The sequence below is a fragment of the Molothrus ater genome, chromosome 3, assembly GCF_012460135.2.
Source record: "Molothrus ater isolate BHLD 08-10-18 breed brown headed cowbird chromosome 3, BPBGC_Mater_1.1, whole genome shotgun sequence".
In the NCBI taxonomy this organism is placed as follows: Eukaryota; Metazoa; Chordata; class Aves; order Passeriformes; family Icteridae; genus Molothrus; species Molothrus ater.
Genome location: NC_050480.2, coordinates 25,207,471 through 25,228,664, shown reverse-complemented (window position 1 = coordinate 25,228,664; position 21,194 = coordinate 25,207,471). Strand labels below are relative to the sequence as shown.

Here is a 21,194-nt window from a genome sequence, read left to right as displayed (position 1 = left end):
AGTCACACAAAGCTTGGATCTGTTCACTAGCAAATAATATTGTCACCAGGATTGTTCTTTTTCATTATTCCACTTTTTGGAAAGGATGGGTCTTCCTATGTGGCTTTGAACCTCTTAAGTCAGTTTTTTTGTTATTTTTGTTGAAGACTGCTCCTGGAAAGCTTTCTGTTTGTTTTCCTGCCCTGGGTAAGGGGGATGTTAAAAGTGGGGTGCAGCTGTTCATATGTATAAGTGGGAAAAATATTTAATTTTGAATACAGCTAAATCCCTTCAAAGACTACTACTTCTCTCCTGAGCCAATGTGATATGTGAGCAGCAGGCTTTCCCCAGAAATGGGTAGGACTTCCAAGTTGGTGCTAATGAGATTGTGGTAGCGTGGGGCCGCACTTGGAGCATACTCTGGGCAGGCTCTGGCCATGTCCAGGGTGAGCAGCTCCTTGTTTTGCTCTGCAAGGTGGGATGGTTCAGGAGAAGAAGGGAAGAGCACACGATCAAGGAGAAGAGAGGGGGAGCTGAGTAGCACATGACAGAGCTGAACTTGGCACCGAAATGTGAACCAGAAGAATCTCCTAAACACTCTGCCAATGTTGGCTGTGTGGGTGGGAGCTCAGGTGCAGGGGCAGTGTCCATTCTCCATGAGGGACTGACATACAATTGCCCCTTAGAGTTGAAACAGAAAGGGAAGTGTAGCTTGCCCAGTGAAGTGCTAAAAGGACTCTGCAAGTGAGGAGTCAGGTGGGCAAAGATGACCAGGATGAAAAATTGATTTGGGTCATATTGGGACACTAGTAAAACAGAATGTTGCATAGAAAATGGATTCCATGAAAAACACTTGAAAGAGTACAGTTTTAATAACAGAGTACAACTGCATTATGTTTAGCAGATGCCTGCCTAGAGTATTTACTTTCCCACCTCCAAGATTTTCTCCCAACATAAAATCTGAGAAGATATGAAAAGATGCTGCCAGTAAATGTTCTTTTTAGCAAAATGAGTAATACTGATTTATTTATCTCTAACGTAGCATCCAAAATGTATTTGGTGTGTGAAAGATCTGAGACAAAATAATTAATCCTGCTGTGGAGCCTAAGAGATTAAAATCCAGTTGCTTATGACCTTTTCTCCCTCCTCAGAGTGCATTTAACACAGGCTTTGACCAAATGCAATTCATGTTGCTGGGATTCTGTTGCCTTCAGTCAGGTTTCTCTAGGAATGCACCTTATCATATTCTCTCATAACATTTAATGTCAGGCTTTAAGTTCAGCTTCAGTAACATGGCTTGAAAAGTGACAGGAATCAAGTCCTTATGAACCAATTTTTAAATATTCAGGTATTAATATTGAATTTTGACCTTTGTTTTTAATCTCTCATATCACCTATGAGAATAAGTAACTTATGCTACAACTGCAAATGCTGTAATTTGCTTCTAATGGTTCTTCAAGACTGTGAAATGATTTATTAAGACAGGATCTGTATCAAAGAGATTACAGATCAGAAGCACTCTGATTAAAATATTTGGCAGTCCATGTTTGTTTCAAGATATGTTAAGAGACTAAAAGAATGATCTAGAAAAAAAGAAGTTACTGTAATGAGTAAAATATTTTTCTTCTTAAGTGTGTCTAAGAACTTTTTCTGAATTATACATTTCACCTCTTCAAAGAATTAAGGAATTACATAAACAACTGCATATTTTCCCTTGCAGAAAATTCTACAGTACTGCCAAATGAATTCCAGATAAATCCTTCCTGTTTTTCTGTCTCATTGTGTATCAAGGTGATAGCTATCCAGACCATTACTTCAACCAGGTTGTTTATTTTCTGGGTAGATAACAACTTAGAGACATGTCATGAAATTGAAATATTAGTAAAAACTCATAACCTAGATGTAAATTACTGGTCTTTGAAAAATGATTGAAGTTGCCCCTAACCTAGTATGTATCATTTTTTCAGGTCTTACAGACCCACCTATATTTAGTTGTCATGAAGGCCACCTAAATTTGTAAAGGGCTCTGAGTTATCTCAAGTTATTTACACAAGTGTACCTAAACCTGTGTTGCCTAGATTCAATACAACAAACTTTGGAGCATGTGGTCACACTTTAAAAGACTTCTGCAGTTCATCAGGAAGCCAAAGCTTTGACCATTTGTCCTCAGGTGACTGGTTGGGTAATATTTGTACACCTCTACAGAAAAACAATTGGTTTGAATAGAGAATTGTGTAAATATTAGGTATTATGGTTATTATTTGTCTTTTTGCCACTGACATAACCTGTTAAATTGTTGAACATATTTATTGGTCACTAAATCTGTACTTCCACAGTCCCCTCCTCTGTTTTCTGCAGAACTTAACATTTCCTGTGAAGGAGGAACTCTGTGCTGTCCCCATGGAATGGGAAGGACTAGGATGCTTTACTAAGACTTCTCTCTTCACCCCTGCTGAGCAGCTGTGCTGACCTTTGCTATAGAGGGCTGTGCTTTGGCCTGCAGGAAGCATCCCTGCAGCCATCCCATGCCATGCAGGGTCCCCATACCCAGAAGGCTCATGGTACAAACTGCACATGGCTGCATGGGGGCACTGGGTTTTCTAAGGGGAACCTTCTGGGAGGAAGCTCTGGCCCATCCATCTTCTCTCTAAGGTGCTCCATACAGCAAACCCAGAAATAATCTGAGCATCCACCACGCCGGGGGAAGAGTCTGCCATGTCATGCAAGACACAAAACTGGGTTTTCTTCAGGCTTGCAGCAAGGCTGGGACAGTGCAGGCCTTTGCAGGCTGTCTGCCCCTGATGGCTGAGGGGTGGGGGTGTTTGCTGGCCAGCATTCCTCCAGCCCAGCTGCTGGTGGCTCCAGGGAATGATGCTCCTGCCAGTGCCCTCACACCCTCATGCTGCCCTGGGCTGGCTTCCTCAAGGAGGCCATTGGGCCTGCCTTCCAAAATGAGGCATTTCTCAATGTCCATCTCAACAGATCTTGGTTTAATTTGGGTGGCGAGTGTTTACAGATTAAACCCTCTACTTAATAATGCCTCTGTGACAGCTGTTTTGTCCAGCTTTCATCATGATGTAAATGTTTTTAACCAAGGAGCCTTGGATACCTACTAACATGTTACACTTTCTCATGTGTTTGCCAATTTGTTTTTTATTTCTCTAGGAAACTAGCTGCATTCATAATGTATAGTTTTTGCCCAAGAAACTAGCTGAATTCACAATATATGTATATTTTTTTCTCTAGTTCTGTTTCAGGGTAATGTTTAATCCACTATTTGAAGCAGGTTTTTCATTCTCTTCTCTGTAATAAATTACTAAACTGAAAGAAATGGAACTGAGATCCTGTAGCTTAAATTTGCTGAGCTTTTGCTTTGAGATTGAACAGTGAATCTTAGAAAGCTTGTTTTTCATTTGTCCTGAAACCTTGCCCCTCCTGCCTCCTCCTTTTCATGCCAATAAAAGGTAACCAGAGACAGCTGGGGCTCTCTTTCTGCCTCCCCTGAATGGGAGTGTCTCCTGAATGCCTCTTTCATGTACCTGCACAAACCCTGCTCTGCTGAAGCGCTGTGGCCGAGGTTCTCAGAGGCTGGATGGGCTTTCTTTGCCTGCATTTCTGGTCTGAAGCAGACTGAGAGAAATGAGTGTTAAGTAAACGCAGCGGCAGCCCTGCCAGCGTCAGCATTCCAGCCTGCAGTGCTGCTCCTGACCAGGACACTGCCAGCACAGACTTCTACACATCCAGCTGGCAGGGGGCTGTTTTACTTGCTAGCAGTTGCAAGGAAGAGGGATGCATGGCAGAGCAAAGACTGGCAATAGTTTTTATGAGGCTGTTTATTTTTTCTATAACAAGTGTGTGGTGCCTTATGGATGTTGAATGGGAATTTAATACAGCGATAAAGTAAAATTGTAAACTTACCAGGTCTGTTTTCAGCTGCCTTTGTTCTGCACCTCTAAGCATCTGCAGAAAACATGTTCAACAGCACTCAGACACTTCTGTGAATTTAGATATTATCTTATTCAGCACCTTCTGCAGAGCACCGATCACCTTGCTGCAGCTGATTGAAGTTAATAGAAAATGAAAGTGTCTATCTGTCTTTCCATAGCAGGCCTTTTGTGTGTGAAGTCAGTGAACACAGGCTTTTAAGTGAAAGCAGAGGTTTATTTTCAGCTTTATGTGAAGAGCATTTTACAAATCCTATGTTGCAGTTTAGAGATCAAGATTTAGGAAACAGGAATATTTGACAACAGAGGGATGTGCATCTGGTGATTTTAGCAGTTAGGGCAAATTTCAAACACCCTAACGTCCAGCTAACAGTGGGATTTACACATGGAAGGATTGTGCATTCATAACTTCCTAATAACAATGTCAGGGTATTGTCTGTTGTATCAGGCAAAAGAACCTGCACTGGATGAATTAGGCCTTTGTTTGCACAAACACCTAGGCATTGTGTAGGCAGGAAAATTTCCCCATTCTACCAAAATAACCTTATTCCTTTACCACACGTAGGCACTCGTATCAATTCAAGACCTTCCCAAGTAAAGACGGTTTTATTCAGGAGTGAAAACGTGTGTTCAAGTAGTTATATCATTCAAAAAATATAGTATGGCTTATGCAGATCCTTCTGCTTTACTTTTTTCCAGTTGCTGCCTCATAACCTAGAGAGGTTGCTCCTGTCCCAGCTGCTTGTTCAAGGTCTTTTGCTGGGTGATGCTATTCCCATTGCTCTGTCATGTACCTGAGGTACTGCCCTTCCTTTTTCACTTCCCCTGAGCCAGTGGCTGTAGATGCAATGGAGGCATCTCGAGACATGTCAGGATTACCTAGCAGGGTACCTAGCATGGATGTACTAATGATGACCAGAGTAGTGCAGTGGTGATGTTAGTGTTGACTTCTCAGCCCAATATCTGTGATGTTAGGAAGAAAATGACAGGTGAAAAGGATTGTCAGTGTAGGTGTAACTGTAGAAGTATTAATGCAGTGCAGATATTGCTCTGCAGCTGTCCTGTGTCACCCATGACCCATGGCAGACACAATGGGCAGCACAGTGCAGGTGGGCAGGAGGGCTGGTTGAGCACAGACAGGAGGTGTGTGGCAAACAGCCCCACCAAACCCAGCCAGGCATCTCCATCATGCCCTGCAGCTCCGTGACTCCTGTGAATCCTCATGTCAGCATGATTCTGGATGCTCAGAAACATAAACTAGAGTAGAGTAGCTTGCCCTAATAATGTTCAGCATGAGTTCTCAGAGCATCTGAAGTAATGTTTGCATTATGGTTTGCACAAAATTGTGTGTGTAGAGATACTACTCTTCAATGTTGGTCCCAGAGGAAAATTCACAATCAGACATCAGAATGACTACAGAGGATGAATGCAACAGCTTATTGGAAATGGAATGTAAAATATCTTTAGAGAGACAGCTTCTGTGTACTCAAACCAGGACTACTACATCTTGGATTTAAGGTAATGGCAACTATAACTTTCTGAAAATGAAGACCCTTTTCCTCTTTTTTATTCTTGCAAGTATATGCTACCCCATCATTAGGATGTCTTTTTTGTTCTTTTGCTCCTGATCGATGGTGCAATGTTATTTTTTTAGTCATTAGTTTTAGTTTTGTATGTAGCTGTTTGTCTGTTTATTGAAATGAACAGCCATCCGGGCACCCTGATCAAAGCAAAAAGCATGAAATCCCACGTGTTGCACTTTTGAGAGCAGCAACAATGAAGCTAACCTTTCACCCTTGACTTTCTTTTAACCCTAATTTTGAAAGACAATAGCAAACAATTCAGCTAACTTCTTAAGTAAAAGAATATTCAAACTAGTTCGATTGTAATGCAGTGCTCTTTTCAAGTGAATGGAAGGTCTGGGAGTAATGCATGCAAACACAGAGGCCGGGTAAGTTCATTACTTTGGAGTTTCTGGTGTAGTAATAGCAGTGAAATGGTTAAAAGGCTGACTTTAAAGTGGTCACAATTAGGCTTCAAAGTTAACACCCCACCCCACTGAGATGAATGGGACCAGTTGACATTTCTTAGTGCTATTGTTTCAGTCTGGCTTGCTATAGCTTCTAAAATAAGACAACAGTACATCTGTTTACATTCTGCTTCCGCAAACCCAGATGGGCTAGAAACTTCATTGTTTTTTAAGTGGAAGCTTGGATTCTGGAGAATACAGCAATATCCACAGGGTATCTGTAGGAAGAAGAGCTGAAAGCCGCCTTGATCACAGACATCTCCCCCTTCTCTATAAACTTCCATTGTCCCAGGACAAATCTGTAAACCACAGGGGGAAAAATAAAGTAATATACATTTGAAGTACTTTTTTCTTACATGACATGCCCACAATAACTTCTCATCAAGTCCCTAGCATGCAAATTTTCATAAGTGGATGTGGTGTTTTGAACTTTTTTCTCTTCTAGTAGTTTGTAGAAGGTAAAGGTCCTGATTTTACTGAATGTGGTAGCTTCTCTTGAGCCTCTCCTAACAGAAAATTCTTCTGTGTCTAGAGAAGCCAGGGTTTCACCCAGGAGGGTTTGAGACCAGGTGTCACTTTGTGTTCATATGGGTAGAATCCTTTAATTTACTTCTGAGGCTGTTACAAGAAGTAAGATTATTGAGAGGAATGTTTTGCGTTTTTCTGATACTTTCATATGGGCAGCCACATTAACTGGGGTAAGATCTTAGGAGCTGGCATGGATTAATAAAGGTGCAAGTGGGGCCAGAATTTGGAGCAGATGGTCTCTATTACCCCATGCTTCAGTTCATGTAGGGAGTACACAGTGTCCCCTCAGACTTTTGTTGAGGGGTCTGCACAGTGGCAAAGTGCCCTCAGTAGCAGCCAGAGCCCTATGAGAGCTCCTCTGATAAAAGAGACCCATTAGATATGCTCAGGCTGTAGATTGAAACCAGCTGGGAATCTGTCGGAAAGATTTTCCTCATTGTGCTTTCATCAGGGTGGAAAGTTTGCGGCTTGTTTTGCATATATATGTATTTTAGGCTTTGTTGCTCTGACTTTGTGAGTCCTAGAGCCTGCCAGTGATAAGAGCTCTCATGCATACAGGCTCCTTTTGTATCCTGGCACTCAGTGATGCTGCCTTCCTTTTGCCCATGGACAACACAGCTTGTGCTTTGGAAGTGCCCTTGTGGGCTCTCCCAAATGGTGTCTCCCAGATTTCAGCCCTGGGTGAGCTGGATGGTGAAGGCAGGCGTGCAATCTGGGATTTGGGCTCGTGACACTTGTTTCCTGCCCAAATTCAAGCTGCATTCTCATCTGACTATAAAATACAGTAGCCCTGAGCCTTGACAGGACTCCAGATTGTCTGAGACAGCTGTGGGCATTTCAAGAGTGTAAACTGTTTCTTCTCTTGTTCTCCTCAGGTCCTGTGTTATATATGGAGGTATGCAGCAATCTGGTCTGGATGGAGAAAATACCTCAGAAAACCCAAGAGGAATATTTGCTTTGAAAGTTTCTCTCATGAGATTGTTTTATCTTTATAATAAAAAAAAAATTGCTTTAAAATAAAATAATGATAAATCATGCTGGGAAAGCCAATTCCAATGTGATAAAACTCCTACAGTGTGAAGCAAGAACCACTCAATTCAACTGTAAGGAGAAGGCATGTTATTTAATCAAACAGAGGGCTAGAGAACAGCATCAAATATGCATTTTTATTTGTTTCCATTTTTTTCTAGTCCATTTCTGACTGGATTTCTTTGGTATTACACAGATTTGAGGTGCATCTTGTGGAAGAAAATAGGTATCCTAATAGAGCCTTTAAATATAGTTAAAATAACTTCAGCAAGGCTACAGTAGGTCAGTGGCAGAGCTTGGGAAAGAAGTTAGGTGATGTTTTGCCCAGTTCTGTATATTTTAATTAGCAAACTGGCCTGCTTCACTGAATTACAATGGCATTGTGATACCTAAATGTTCAGAATCCTAAGCTTTATATATTAACCCTAACACAGAGAATTTCTTGAATAGACTTTAAGAAAATGTTTCTATAGCTTCTTTACCAGTTGTTCCCCAGCCTGCTTTTCACATAGTATTCAAGGATGATCTTGACAACAGAATTATCTTTTACGGAATACAAAATACCAGAGATTAAAAGGGACAGTTCTGGATAGGGCAGGAATTTGCCAACAAGGTGATGTTCTAAAACAACTTTTGAAAAATTAGGATGTTATGAAAATAAATATTTTTTTTAACATTGTGCTCTTTTATTTTTCTTTTAGAAAAGAAAATGAAGCCTTCTATTATAAGACTATTTAGTTTTGAGTAATTTGTGTGTTTCCCTTTTATGGTGTATTTCTCTAGTCAATTTATTATTTGCATGCCTATTGCTCCCAGTCTCTTCTGGTCTGGGCTTGCTTGCCAACTGGTATTTGCCACTAAAACTCAGAATAATAGTTTTCTTTGAGGAGCTTGGTAATTGTGGCAATTATTGTCCCATAGAAGGGGATGAAGGATGCAGACGGTCACTCCTATGGGGTCTCATGAAAAATGCAATAGGGAAAGAGCCCAGGAAATTGAAACAATATTTTTCAATTAATGAATACTAAAAATTTGAATGTCTTCCCAAAATAACCCTGAAGTTTTATTTCTTATTGAAAATTCTTTTAAAAAGTCCCAATAAAACAAAACATCTGATATTTACTTAATCATCCCAAGTTAGGAAAAAATGCTGAATAAAAGTTTTTTATAGGATTAAATTTCCATTTTTTTTTTCAGCTCTAACTATGATAAGGTTCTACAAGGATTAATTTTATTCTTTCTTTGTCTCATCCTTTTTCCATCCTAGACAATGAAAATAGTTTAATCTAGCAGTTTTTACATTGTGGTCTGTGCACCAGAGCTGGCTTGTAAAACTTTTTCTTTCAGTAGTTTTATTGTTCAAGAACTGATGCTTTCTGTTACTTCTCACCATGCATTTTGGTTTTGTGAATGAGTATGCTTAGATAAAAGAATAATACTAATCAAGTATATATACCTTTTGTACAGCTTAATGTTATCATTAAATAAAAATGATACCAGAACTGCAGAGGTAACAACTCTTCTGAAAGGCTGAGTCAACAGGAAAAAGAACAGTCAGCAGTGAATAAGAGAAATCTGGGATGCCTTCACTTCTGATATCCAATAAGGAAGAGGAAACAGCACAGGTAAAACATAACATGGAGTGTTGCTCTTTCTGCACAGAGTTTAAACTTGATGGTATCAGAACTGTGCTTTGGGCTGCTTTTCAAGAAAGGGAAAACTAATGGGGTTTTGGTTCATGGCAGGGGCTAGCAAACCAAGTAGGACTAATTACAATTTAAATAGATAAGTGAAAACTGCATGATCTTAGTTGTTGTGTCATGCTGTTTTTTGTTTCCATGATGCCTTTTACAGTTTTATTGTTCTAGTGCTTCATACTTGTGTAGTTTGAAGGTTGCTGTGTACGTGATTAGATTCACTCCCTACTGGGATATAGGCCAAGATATTCAAAGTGATTGTTTACTTTGAACACCTCCATTTTTTAAGGTCCAAACCAGAGAAGTTTCAGAGTAGGGAAACTCGGTTGTTTGTGTGTGACATGGAAAGACAAAAGAAGAAAACATGGCTGTGAACAAAATCCTTGTTCATTTTTTTTTTGCGTTGATGTCTGATCTTTGGTTGTCTGAATGAAGGTGACAAGATTTGGGTACTGCTGTCCTGGAAACTGGAATATGTACCTGGCCGTGATCCAGGCTGAAGGAAGTAAAGCTGAGTGGTGACATTACCCTGTCTCTCCATTTCTCTTCCCTAACCTTGATGCCTTTAGTTTTAACTTTCATGTTTCTCAGAGTCTGTGCTGCCTAGGTGTGTAGCTCTGAGCTTCACATTAGGTGTCAGTAAGCTCTCTTCACAGGGGAGTTAGACAAAACAATCCCTTTCCGGCTTGAGAAACAAGAACAGCCATTATGAGCTTCAGGTCCACAAGTACAAACAATGAACTGAGGGGAGCAAACAAGGAGGATGGGAATTCATAACCTGAAGTTGTAATTGGACAATTAACCCAAATATGCAAATGGACCAAAACTTATAAAAGTGTGAAACCTTGTGACTGGTGGTCCATTTTGTGATTATTTCGGGTCCATCTTGGGTGTAGCCCTGGCCAGGCTCTTGTGCTGCCCATGGTGTAGCCTTTTAAGACCTTTTAATACATACCTACTTAATTCTCTTACCTCTGTCTAGTCTCTGTTCCAGGTTCAGCCTCTCAAGGCATCAACCTCCTAATTGCCCTAGAGCTTTACTGAAGATTTATTTAGATGCAGTCTTCTGGTAGGACAGTGGTGAGATCAGTGCTGACTGTACCATGTGTGGAGTAGGTGTAACAGCTACACTGGATATCTATTGTAAAGCATAAATAACCTAGGTATTCCATTTCTCTGTCTGTTGTGTGGGTGACTCTACCCAATGCAGGGGTAACAAGAGGACATGCCTTCTTAAAGGACAGCATGAGCATGGATGTTGTCAGGATACTTGGCTTAGAATTAACTTTTCCCTCAAATTCCTTCCTGCTAATACAGAGAAGTACAATTTGTGTACAGTTACTGAAGTAACTGCATTTATGAGAAATACTTGAGTTGAACTAAAAAAAAGTCCTGGAAGCATTTCATTAGGTTCTAGCTTTTTGATTGCCTGCTTTTAAGACAAGTTGTCAGCTGATATAGCTCCTTTAAAAATGCACTTTGCATTAAGGGGGGAAAAAGCAGGCTAAGCTGTGAAGTCTTAATTGTTAGAAGTGCAACAATAGCTTAAAAACAGACTGTAAAGCCTGGTTTGACAGCTGGAGGAAGGGATACTTTATTAATAGTTGTAAGGAATGGGTGGATAGGGCCTGAAAAAGGCAACAGGGGATATAAAAAGAAGCCTTGTAATATGAAACCATTGCCAAAATCCCTCACTGAACAATTTATGAAAGCGCCTGCGTCGCATAAGCACCAGGTTAATACTTGGTGAACGGGATGAACAGCTTCTGGCTGGTGTGCCTCACTGAAAGTGAAGGTGCACCAGTGCTGCAGCCCAGCTCTGCTGGGGCAGATCCTTTAATGGGCTGGAGATGGGCTCACTGGCCAACAGCCTCTGCTTTTGGGACTCAAAGTTTCTGTGTGGCAGGCACAGATGACTGGCCACCATACTTGCTGTATAGTCATCACACTTCAGTATTTTACAATCTGATAAGTCCCCTAAATATCCTTGCAATTGATAGCCAAATTGCTCTGCTAATATGACCTGAGACATATAACTCCAACTACTCATTTCTGTGGGAGGTGGCAGGGAAGATCCCCCTCTACAGAGATTTCATATAGCTAAAATCTCTCCAAATTAAATCCTCAATTAAAGCACAACTGCATGTTTTCTGTGGCCAGGAGCTGACTGCATAGGAGATAATGGGAATGCAAAATCCCTCTTGTTGCTCCAGCCTCAGCTGCAGGGCTTGTCTGATTCCAGACTGCCTGGGTATCCAGAGCAATGTCCCATATTAGACTGTGATTGTCTGTTTATGACAGATCCAGAACACTTCAATTTTCTATTTATTTAAAAAAAGAAGTCCTTAGGTAAATGTCAATAACCCCCAGAATTTGGGAAAGCCTTGGAAGCAGAAGAGCTGCAGTTGTGGGGAAGTTTTGGTCTCATTGGAAATCATATATCCATAAAATCTCATTAGTGCAGACTTCCTGTGTCATGCCGTGCTGACTCTGTGTGAGATCTGACATTGTTCTTCACTCTTTAATAATGAGAGCTCAGGAGGGTGGGGAGAGGGGAAACATAAACAAAAATGTCAACCTCATTTTTAGTATTGTACAAATTTAACCCAAGTTGCCTGTGCCAATCCTAATCCCTCCTTTCAGGTTTGTTCTTTCCATGTGGGTCAGTGGCAACTCAGTTCCTGACACATCAAATCCAGAAACTTGCTGAGACTGTCACTATCTCTGGCAGCATCACATGGGGCAGATGACACTTATTATGTCTGTGGTACATGGCAAATTTGTTCTCAGGATCAGAATTTTCTGTGGATGTGGGATCGCTGTGGCTTCCCTTCTCTGCTGCTCCCCTCAGTTGCAAGTGTGTTGCATCGATAAGGAAGAATTATTTCTCTTCACTGTAGCTTTAACCATGTTGTTAGGTTTCTTTGCTTTTCCTAAAAGATTGTTTTTCTTTTTCACCAGTGATCTTAGCCAGTTCACAGTATTGACAGGAATTTCTGCTCTTCCTACTCTGCAGCACATGTCCTTTCTATAGTGTTTCTTTTCTTTCTATGTATTGTACAGAGCAGGTTTCACCTTTGATAGCTATTTTTTGTTTGCAAGGGGAACTGGCAAGCTAGGTATTTTCTTGAAGCTTTTCCTGCACAACCTTTTTTCTTCACCTTCTTGCCTTCTCTGTGTGGCACCAGTACTGGGAACAGCAGAGCTGGCAGATGAAATGGCAGATGAGCTTTTGTGTTGTGTTTCAGCTTTACTTTGGGTGGTATTTAGAAGACCAGCCCTACATTCATGAGATATTTCTGAGGTTATAGGGGAAGTAAAAACGCAAAGGTAGATATTGCTTGTGGCACTGATGGGGAGAATTGGTGTTGCTAAGATGGGAGAGGAATTGCATTTCCATGAGATGTTTGGGATTTTTTTCTGCTGGATTCTTCCCTTTTCTGTACAAAAGAAATGTTTAAGGGCCTACCCATTAAAATGCTGTGTAGGAATTTTTCCAGCCTACTTGCAAAACAAGGGTGATTGCACCTACACTCATTGATAATTTCCAGGGTGAGAATCCATTGTGGTAGACTTTGGAGAATGTGATCAGGAGGAAAGGCAGAGACAAATTCTCTTTGATGTAACCATGGGTAAGATATATACCCACAGTTTTCTTATCAAAACCATGCTGGTGTGTGACAGAAGGAGGGAGAACACAGAACAGAAACATACTTATTTCTGTTGGCACAGCCTGAAGTCTGATTGGATTGGCTCCCCCTTTTTGCTCAGGTATGCTTTTGGTGATCACACATCCTACTCATGAATGCTAAATCATAGTTTGATTCCATGTGTCAGCTGCTCCATACTGAAATATGTTCATCAGAATTCCCAGTTTGGTCCCAGGGAGGCCTTCCTTACAGTTTTTGAAATGATGAAAAGTTGGTGTTAGAAGTGTTTCTAACCATGCTTCTGATTCACAGAAAATATCAGTTACATTAAAGGAAAAAGATTCAACCTTATTTGTTCTTTTTACCCAGGTTAGGTTTGAAGGGTGCTGAGTGTTCTAGCTATAAGAGAACATGTTATTGCTTTTGTGCATTATTGCTGTTATACCTCAAGAAAAACACATCAGGATCCACTCATTATTTAGCAGACTAGTAAAATTTAAAATATAAGATATTACATGAGGCTGAAAGTGCAGTCCATCTGTAGGGAAATTTCTTGCTGCTGTAGGAGAGGCAGGGTGGTGCTGTGCTTTGGGAAACAGCAAGACCATTACTTCCAGTGTCTGAGGCACAGTCCCAAAATACAGGGGCCCACACCCTAATTTTTTTGAGGTAGGCTTAAAGTTATCTCCCTGTATTTCCTTTGTTGGCCTTCTTACTACTTTTAGGCATCAGTTGCCTTTGTAAGTCTTCTTTATGGTTATATTTGCTAAAAAATGCAGCTGGTTTGGATTCTGTACCTAAATAACTTGACTGAGAACCTACCATACTTGCTGTTCTCCCTCTTCTTCAAAGCTAGACTACAATTAATGAAAACTTGCAAGTGGTTTCTTTAATACACTATTTTTTTTGAGATTTTTTTTCTCTTCCCCCTCTCATCATTGCAACCTGTGCAGCTTCCTTGTACTTCCTTGTCTTTCTTTAAACATTATGCAGAATAAAATATAATTTTTCTCCTTACTTAGACTTTGAACCCTTTGAAATGAAATCAAGTGAGTTTGCCTGTACTTACTTGGTTGGAATCTTACCAGCTTCTACTGTTCTGCTGTGTAGGGAGTGCCATAGCTGATTAAAATAGATTTGGTCTTTTGTCTCTAGAACAGCAGGTGATTTTTAATCTAAGGCAGTATCACAAAGTTGTAAGGTAACACTGCACACTTCCATAGGAAAAAAAGTAATCACACCTGATTTAGCTTGATTTAGTTTTGTAAATCCTAGTGAATAATGCAGAACATATCTGAAGAGAGTCTAAGAGTACAGCTAGGCTATTGACTTTCCTCAATTCTGCATAAGCAGAGAAGATAGAAAAATACAAAGTACTGAGAATCTCATCCCTATCTCTAAACCCAGGACTAAATATCATAAGTGCATATATAAATATATATGTATAGATGTAATTCTGTACATGTGCTCCATGGGTTCTTACCTCATAAGTCATTAATATGAATTTGAACTATACTACTTATATATAAACATGATAAACATATGATAAAAATTAGACACAGGCAAAAACATCTTGCAGAATTTGTGGTCTGAATGGCAAGATTTACCCCATATGAATGCCTACAGTGTGGTAACTTAAGCTCATTCCACATCAGATAGTTTAAGTTCATTCATGTCCTAATAAGTGGTAGCTGCTCTAGGAAGCCCTCTAAGCTTTCTATAACCAGATGTGCCACTAGTAATCTTTCCAAAATGTGATGTCAATAGAGCTGTAGCTGGTTAAAGGGCTATGCAGGGCAAAAAGTGGTATTAGTGGCTAATAAAGGCTAATTCTTTTGCAAGCAAAATTAGCTCGCTTCACTAGCTTGTTATGACTTGAAGTGTCTGGCCGTTGAACTATGCAGCTGGCTCATTTGCTGCTCTCAAAGAGATCCCACCCTGACTGACAGCTGTACTGGACTGGAAAAAAGTGCCCCAAATGAGTGAAAACAAGAGGGCTTCAGTTTGTGGGACTTTAGGATGGTAGCAATCCATGCAAACAACCTCCATAAGAAAAAGAGATGAACCCAACAAGGAATGTGAGTGATATGGATCCTGGCTCTGGGCACTTAATTTCCTTAACTGAGCAGTTACCACTGCAGAACTTTGTGCTCACAGATGCTGTAATCAATTCATGTTATATGCAACTACCTAAAAGACACAGGTGTCCAGTAACTGCTTGCAACAACCCTAAATAATCACTAGAAACTTAACTTCCAGTGAATTCCAGATATTGTGATGCTCTGAAGTGATTAAAACAGCACCAGAATAGCCTAAGCTCTGTGGATGTGTATTTTTTTTTACTCACTGGTGTTTTGGGTTAAATGCCACATCAGAGTGTTTTTATTACAAAGTTCCTGTTCCTGCTCAATGCAGCTGTACCCATTCTAATCTCCTTCATCAAAGGCAACCATTTCCTTTTTTTCTTAATCTCTCAGCACTGTACCAAGAGCAGTTGTCCCTGCCTTCCTTAAGCTTGCCCTGCAGAAAAGCTTTCTTAAAATCTTCCCTATGTCCATTCTTTCCTTCGCACATGCTTAGAAATTTGTGTGCAGGTGTATAAACATGGACACATGCATGTGCCTATGCATATTTTAATCAGTTTCTTCTTCAGTCCTACAGCCTTGTGCGTGTCAGACTAGGAAAGGACTCCTGGAGAAGGTTGCTACCAAAGAGCAGTGAAACGCTTGCTTCATCGTGTACTTCCAAATTATTTTAATGCCTTCTTTATTTATGAGATGTTTCAAATTTCTGAACTCTATGATAACATTATACAGACAAATGTGCACTGAGGTCAAGACTGATTATTTTTTCACTGTGGTATTGTTTTTGAAGGTGATTTGACGCTCAGTGTTAAGACAGGTCGTCCAGAGTGACAGGTTCGCGATGTTGCCTTTTATGCAATTAATCCCTTGAATGTTGATCCTGGATTGAGAGTTTATAGAAACCACATGGAAATATCGGTTTATGCTGTTAAGTAAATTTTGGGTCCCAAACTTTTATTCATTATGAAACAGTATTTGTGTTAAAAGTAGACCTTGGGCTAATGAATGAGTTTGGCTTCTGTAGCATGCCTATGACATTGCTTTCTTTGCACCAGAGACTTCTGTGAAGTGCTGGCTCTCTGTTTTGGTGACACTGGAAAGGGAAATCTCTCAAGAGAAGACCCCTAAGTCCAACTTATCATGGCAAAAATGACAAAGCAGAATTTATATAGAAATTGGGGCTTCAAATTGGACTTATTTTTGTTCCCTGTGAAATTTTTTTTGATTAGTCATAGTTGGGTACAGCTTGGATGCCCAGTCTTGTGAGAGATGGTGAGAGATGGTGAGAGACAGTAATATAAATGATCTTTTCTAACCGAGGATCTCAGGAAATCATGCAAGGGAAAACTCCCAGTATTTTCTTTTCACACCAAAAAGGATTTTTCTCACACATTAAAAAAAAAAAAAAAAAAAAAAGAGATAGAATAAGGGTTATTTGATCCAGACATAAATAGATACTCAAGTATCTTGTAGAGCATAGTCTAATTTTTGTTGTTTAATGATGGCTTTTCCCATTGGAAATATAATGAGAAATTATAGAAAAGAGATCTTGTAACAACAGGGATGATAGACAGGAGAACTGGAGCTAACATTGGACTCAGAACAAAACTACCCAGTCAGGGATGCATTTGAGGTGGTAAGCTGCTCGCCATGGTGCATGAGAGATTGGTGCTAAGTGTCCCCCTCTGCTTAGATGCCATCACAATTAGAATATGGCAGGAATGTGTTAATGCTGCAGACCATGCTCAGGCTTCAGGAGACTGTCACTCCTCTAAATCTTAAGTATAGAAATATTAGTACCACATATTACCAGCAAAGATCTGTAGAAAATTTCTAAAGATACCTTGACTGAAAAGTCAGAATAGTCTTTTTCTTGCTGAATCAGACAGTTTATCTGTAAGGAAACAAACAAGTGCTGTAATAATGTAGGATGTCACATCTTCCTGCCATTAGCAGTGTTCTTTCTATCAGTTTGGATCCCCTAGCATAATAAATCTGAAGTTCATTAAGGGGAGTGGTAGGTTGGGATGCTTTTCATCCTTTACACATTATGGTCACTGTGGCCAGAGTTGTTACTTGTCCTTCTCCTTTGCCTGCTGAGGAAATTCAGCTCTATATGAATATTCTTGATTGTTTTCTGCTGGTATCACTATCTCCATAGTTTCAGCTCTTATTGGTACCCCTCTTATCAAAAGTAAAAATGCTGCTCAAAATTAGTTTTTGTTTTCTCAATCTCCCTCATTTCTTCTACTGTAATGCCACATATGTATTTTTTTTAATGCTTTTCTGTCTTTAAGTCTGTGAAACTGGCTTTGTGCAGAAGCACCATGCCACAGCAACAGCCAGCAGTGGTGCAGTTGCCCCAGTGCTAAGCTGATAACACAGAGAGAGCTGAAGCATTTCTACTTTTGTGCTTTGAACTCGTTCTCAGAGCTGGTTTCCTGATTTGTCTCATTAGCACTGATTTGCTTTGTACTCTGAGTGCAATTGTTCATTTGGTAAGAGTTAGAGCAACTACATCTCCATTTTTCCCTAGCTTAAGCAAAGCAGCAGTAATGGCCACCTCTCCCTGGTTTTTCCTTGGCAAACTTCCCAGAAAGATGTGTTCTTAATTGTAATTTGCTCTCTGTGGTCAGCAGCAATATCTCATCTTTTAGTATCTCAATAGCACCACTGTATTTAACCCTGTGTGGGTCTGAGGCCTCACCTCATCTCATACAGAGTAACCCTCTATTCCAATTAGGCTGACTATATGCAGCAGAGATGTTCACATTTATTGTTTATACAATTAATTCCTCTGTCATTTGCTGCTTCAGCTGTTTTTCATGACTTAAAAAAAAAATACCAAAACCCAAAAAATAACCCACCACTTTCTTTTGGAAAAATATCATCATTTTCTGGGGAAGTCTTTGTCTGTGCAGCTAGTGTATCTTAAGCTGGTTTTGAATTTTAGGTAGATAAAAATTTTTCTGTCAAAACTCTTCAAAAGAAACCATGAATGTCCAGACCATAAATCCAGGAATGGCACAAAAGTGGGAATACAAGACCTGCAATACGTAATATGAGTCTTTTAGTCCAACCTCCCCTATTTCCACCCTGGTGCTAAATACACTGCTGACACCCTTGCAAGAAAAGGGGCTTGGACATAAGTGTTTTTGGAAGAGCAGCAGGCACTCTTTGTTTAGGCTTAGTTTCATTTCTGTAAATTTTCTTGATAATACATGAAAAAGAAATGTCAAGTTATTGTATTTGTCACTTTGGTGGTGAAGTTTGGCAAATATCAGATCATCTTAATAAAACATTGAATTTTAAAGCTAACACTTCAATGGAAAAATATCTTTCATATAAATAAAACTGACAATTTTCATTCCAGTACATTTAATACTCTTCAGGAACTCCTGTCCTGCATAAGAAAAATAAAGCTTTCAACTGAAGTACATTAATAACTGTTGTAAAGTAAGAAAGTATTTCCAAAATTTCTAACTTGCCTGCAACATTTGCATCAGCTAAGTCAGCAATACTTTGCTAGCCACTGTTGGATTGTATTTTCTGCAGGAGACAGATAACTAACGCTGTGTGTCCTGCAATGAGCCTTTCCCTACTGTTGGTCATGTGTAGTTTGTTTTTTTCATTTCTCGTACCTCAGGGAATGAAAGGAAAAGTGATACTGTTGAAAAAAGCCAAGGAAACAAATTCAGGTTGAGGTTTTTTTGTGTGTAAAAATAGGATGTTGATATTGAAATATTATTATCCATCTTTTCCAGATTTCATGTCTTTCACCTATCCCCATCTTTCCCATGCAGTTTTATAATTATGCTTGCTCATCTCCAAACTGAATTTTTGGGGAAGCGTGTGATTCGATTTTCTACTTTGAAGAGATAATCCATCCAGTTTTGTAAACAGCACCTCATAAGGACTTTGTGGCAGCTTCTGAAATATATTCCTGTGTTAATGACAGGACTTCTGGTTTTGAACTTTTATATGTATGCTGCCCCAATACGTGTGGATTCCTAGCATCTAGATCTGATGCACATCCTGAGGGTAAGGACCCCATGTGCTACAAGTCAGACGTGGTGGGTCATGGCCCTGGGGTGGGGGTGCCCACAATGTCTGATTAAGCTGTGCTGTGCTGTGCTGTGCTGTGCCCTTCTTCTCCAGTGGCAGAGCCTCAGGTGGGAGGACCACACTTCAGCTTTCCAGGGGAGCATCCTCTCCCTGGCCTCTGTGGGGGACACTTGCCCCTGGTCAGGACCCCCATGAGGCTGTCACCCCCCAGGGGATTGCAGAGCTGTGCACTGCTGTGTCTGCCAGGCTGAGACCCCAACTCCAGGGTGAGGAGGTAATGCTGCTCTGGAGATGCTGTGGGCAGCTGATGGGGTCTCTGGTGTGGAGATGACCCCGAGGTGTTAGAAAGTCTCTTTTTCCCAGCCCCGAGACCGAAGAAGAAGACAGGATTCCTTGGCTCTTGTTCTCAAGGCTGTTTATTTGCTCTTATCTAATACATTGTGTTTCTGACCCACTGAGGTCTGTCCAGCAGGTCGGGTTGAGGCACACTGACTGCCCTCAGGGCAATGTTATCTTTTTATACTAAGAACTACGTGTACAATATTTACAATAACTTTCCAATACCTGTCACCTATGTTAGACAGTTTGTCCAATCAAAAAGTGCCACCATCACAGCAGAAGATGGAGGACAAGAAGAAGAAGAAGGAGAAAGACAGGATATAACCAGATTCCTCCATCTTGCCTCTTGAACCCCCATTCTAAAACCCCCAAAATTCTACATTTTCACCCTGTGATAAATTCACTACCATTCTATTCAAACCCTTGTGGCTTGCAACTCCTCGCACAAAGTTGGTAATTGTTTCCATGGGCTAAAATCGAAGTCACAGTGTCTTTGACTCCATGCCCTGGTCTCTGAGCCCCCTGCAGGGTCTTGACTCCTCCAGGGCAGTCAGAGGAATGTCCTGGGTTCCGACAGGCAGCATCACTGTGGGGCCAATCACGGTAATGTGATGAGAATTATAAATCTTCTCTGTGTTAGACCAGGTGGGATTGATAAGGTTTGTGAAGTTCTGCTTTTGTTTTTTCCATTCTAGGCCCTTCAGTGACCTTACTGTTGGCTGATTCCAGAGAACCACCTCATTATTCTGACTTGAAACTTCTCCATCTCCAAAATCAGAGGTAGGATCAAAGTATCGGGAGACAGTGGGATGAAATGTACCATGGTTATTATGATTATACTGCTCACTGTTAATATTAGAAGAGTAGATAATCTGTTCTTATATTCAGAAAGAATTAAATGCCATGAAACTACTGGAATTGTAACAATAGCATGAGGAATGCTGCTAAAATACCAGCATGACATGGCTTGAGTTAGAAGTATTATATTTTTTGCCACATGTTAGGAACCACTAACTCTGGTGGCTACTGTAACTTATTAAGAATTGTATGGGAATCTGTTTTCAATATCTGTGATTTAAAAATATCTTGGAATGAAACACTGGAAAATAAAAAATATTTCCTGAAATCTGCCTCAGTGCCATTTTTTCACTGTCTAATTTCTGCTGTCCTGTTTTTTGGCATTTTTTTTCTTTGTTGGTTCTTTTTTCTTTTTTTCTTTCTTTTCTTTTTTTTTTTAACTATGATTTTATACACAATTTCATAATTTTCCTAAAGAGCTGACATTTATCAGAGGTCACATGCTGAAAATCACTAGTGTAGTTATACACGCTTTGTTTTATTTTCAAAGAACCAATTAAGCATTTCAAGGAGAATAATTCATCTTTCTGATTTCTGTAGAACAACATAGTAAGGAAACCTGAAGTGTTTTCCCTCTGCTTCTGCCATGTCTATAGATTTTTTTTTTGCTAAGTATTTCAACATTATAGTTGAAAGGATTGGATTAAACATGCTAGGCTTTTTACAGTTCCTATGGCCTCTACTTGAAGTGCATTAAACACTTAAATCTCAGCCTAACTAAACTGGAATGGATGCTTTAAAATAAGGATTATCTTCCATTTTGTAATAAGGAAAACTGTAGAGCTACAAGCGTCATTGTGGCTACTTTTCTTCATAAAGAATGGGAAACAGCTTTAGTTCATGGACAGCATTGTTTCTGCCCTGTGGTCTTGAAAGCTCAATGAGAAGAACAGGATATCACTATTGACTCTAATTTTTAGCTTGGATACAGATTTCTTCTGTGGCTTAGAACAAGTTATTTCTTCCTCATATGTTTTAGCTTACCAGCTATA

General features: G+C 40.0%; 1 long non-coding RNA gene across 2 annotated transcripts in view; it reads left to right on the top strand.

The window, feature by feature from the left end:
• LOC118685171 (uncharacterized) overlaps positions 1–21,194 on the top strand; it is a 45,692-nt gene that overhangs the window by 12,853 nt on the left and 11,645 nt on the right. For both annotated transcript variants that reach the window (XR_004979938.1, XR_004979937.1), the window contains exons 2-3: positions 8,977–9,134; positions 20,040–20,124. This is a non-coding gene — a long non-coding RNA (uncharacterized LOC118685171). The remainder of the gene's footprint in view (positions 1–8,976; positions 9,135–20,039; positions 20,125–21,194) is intronic.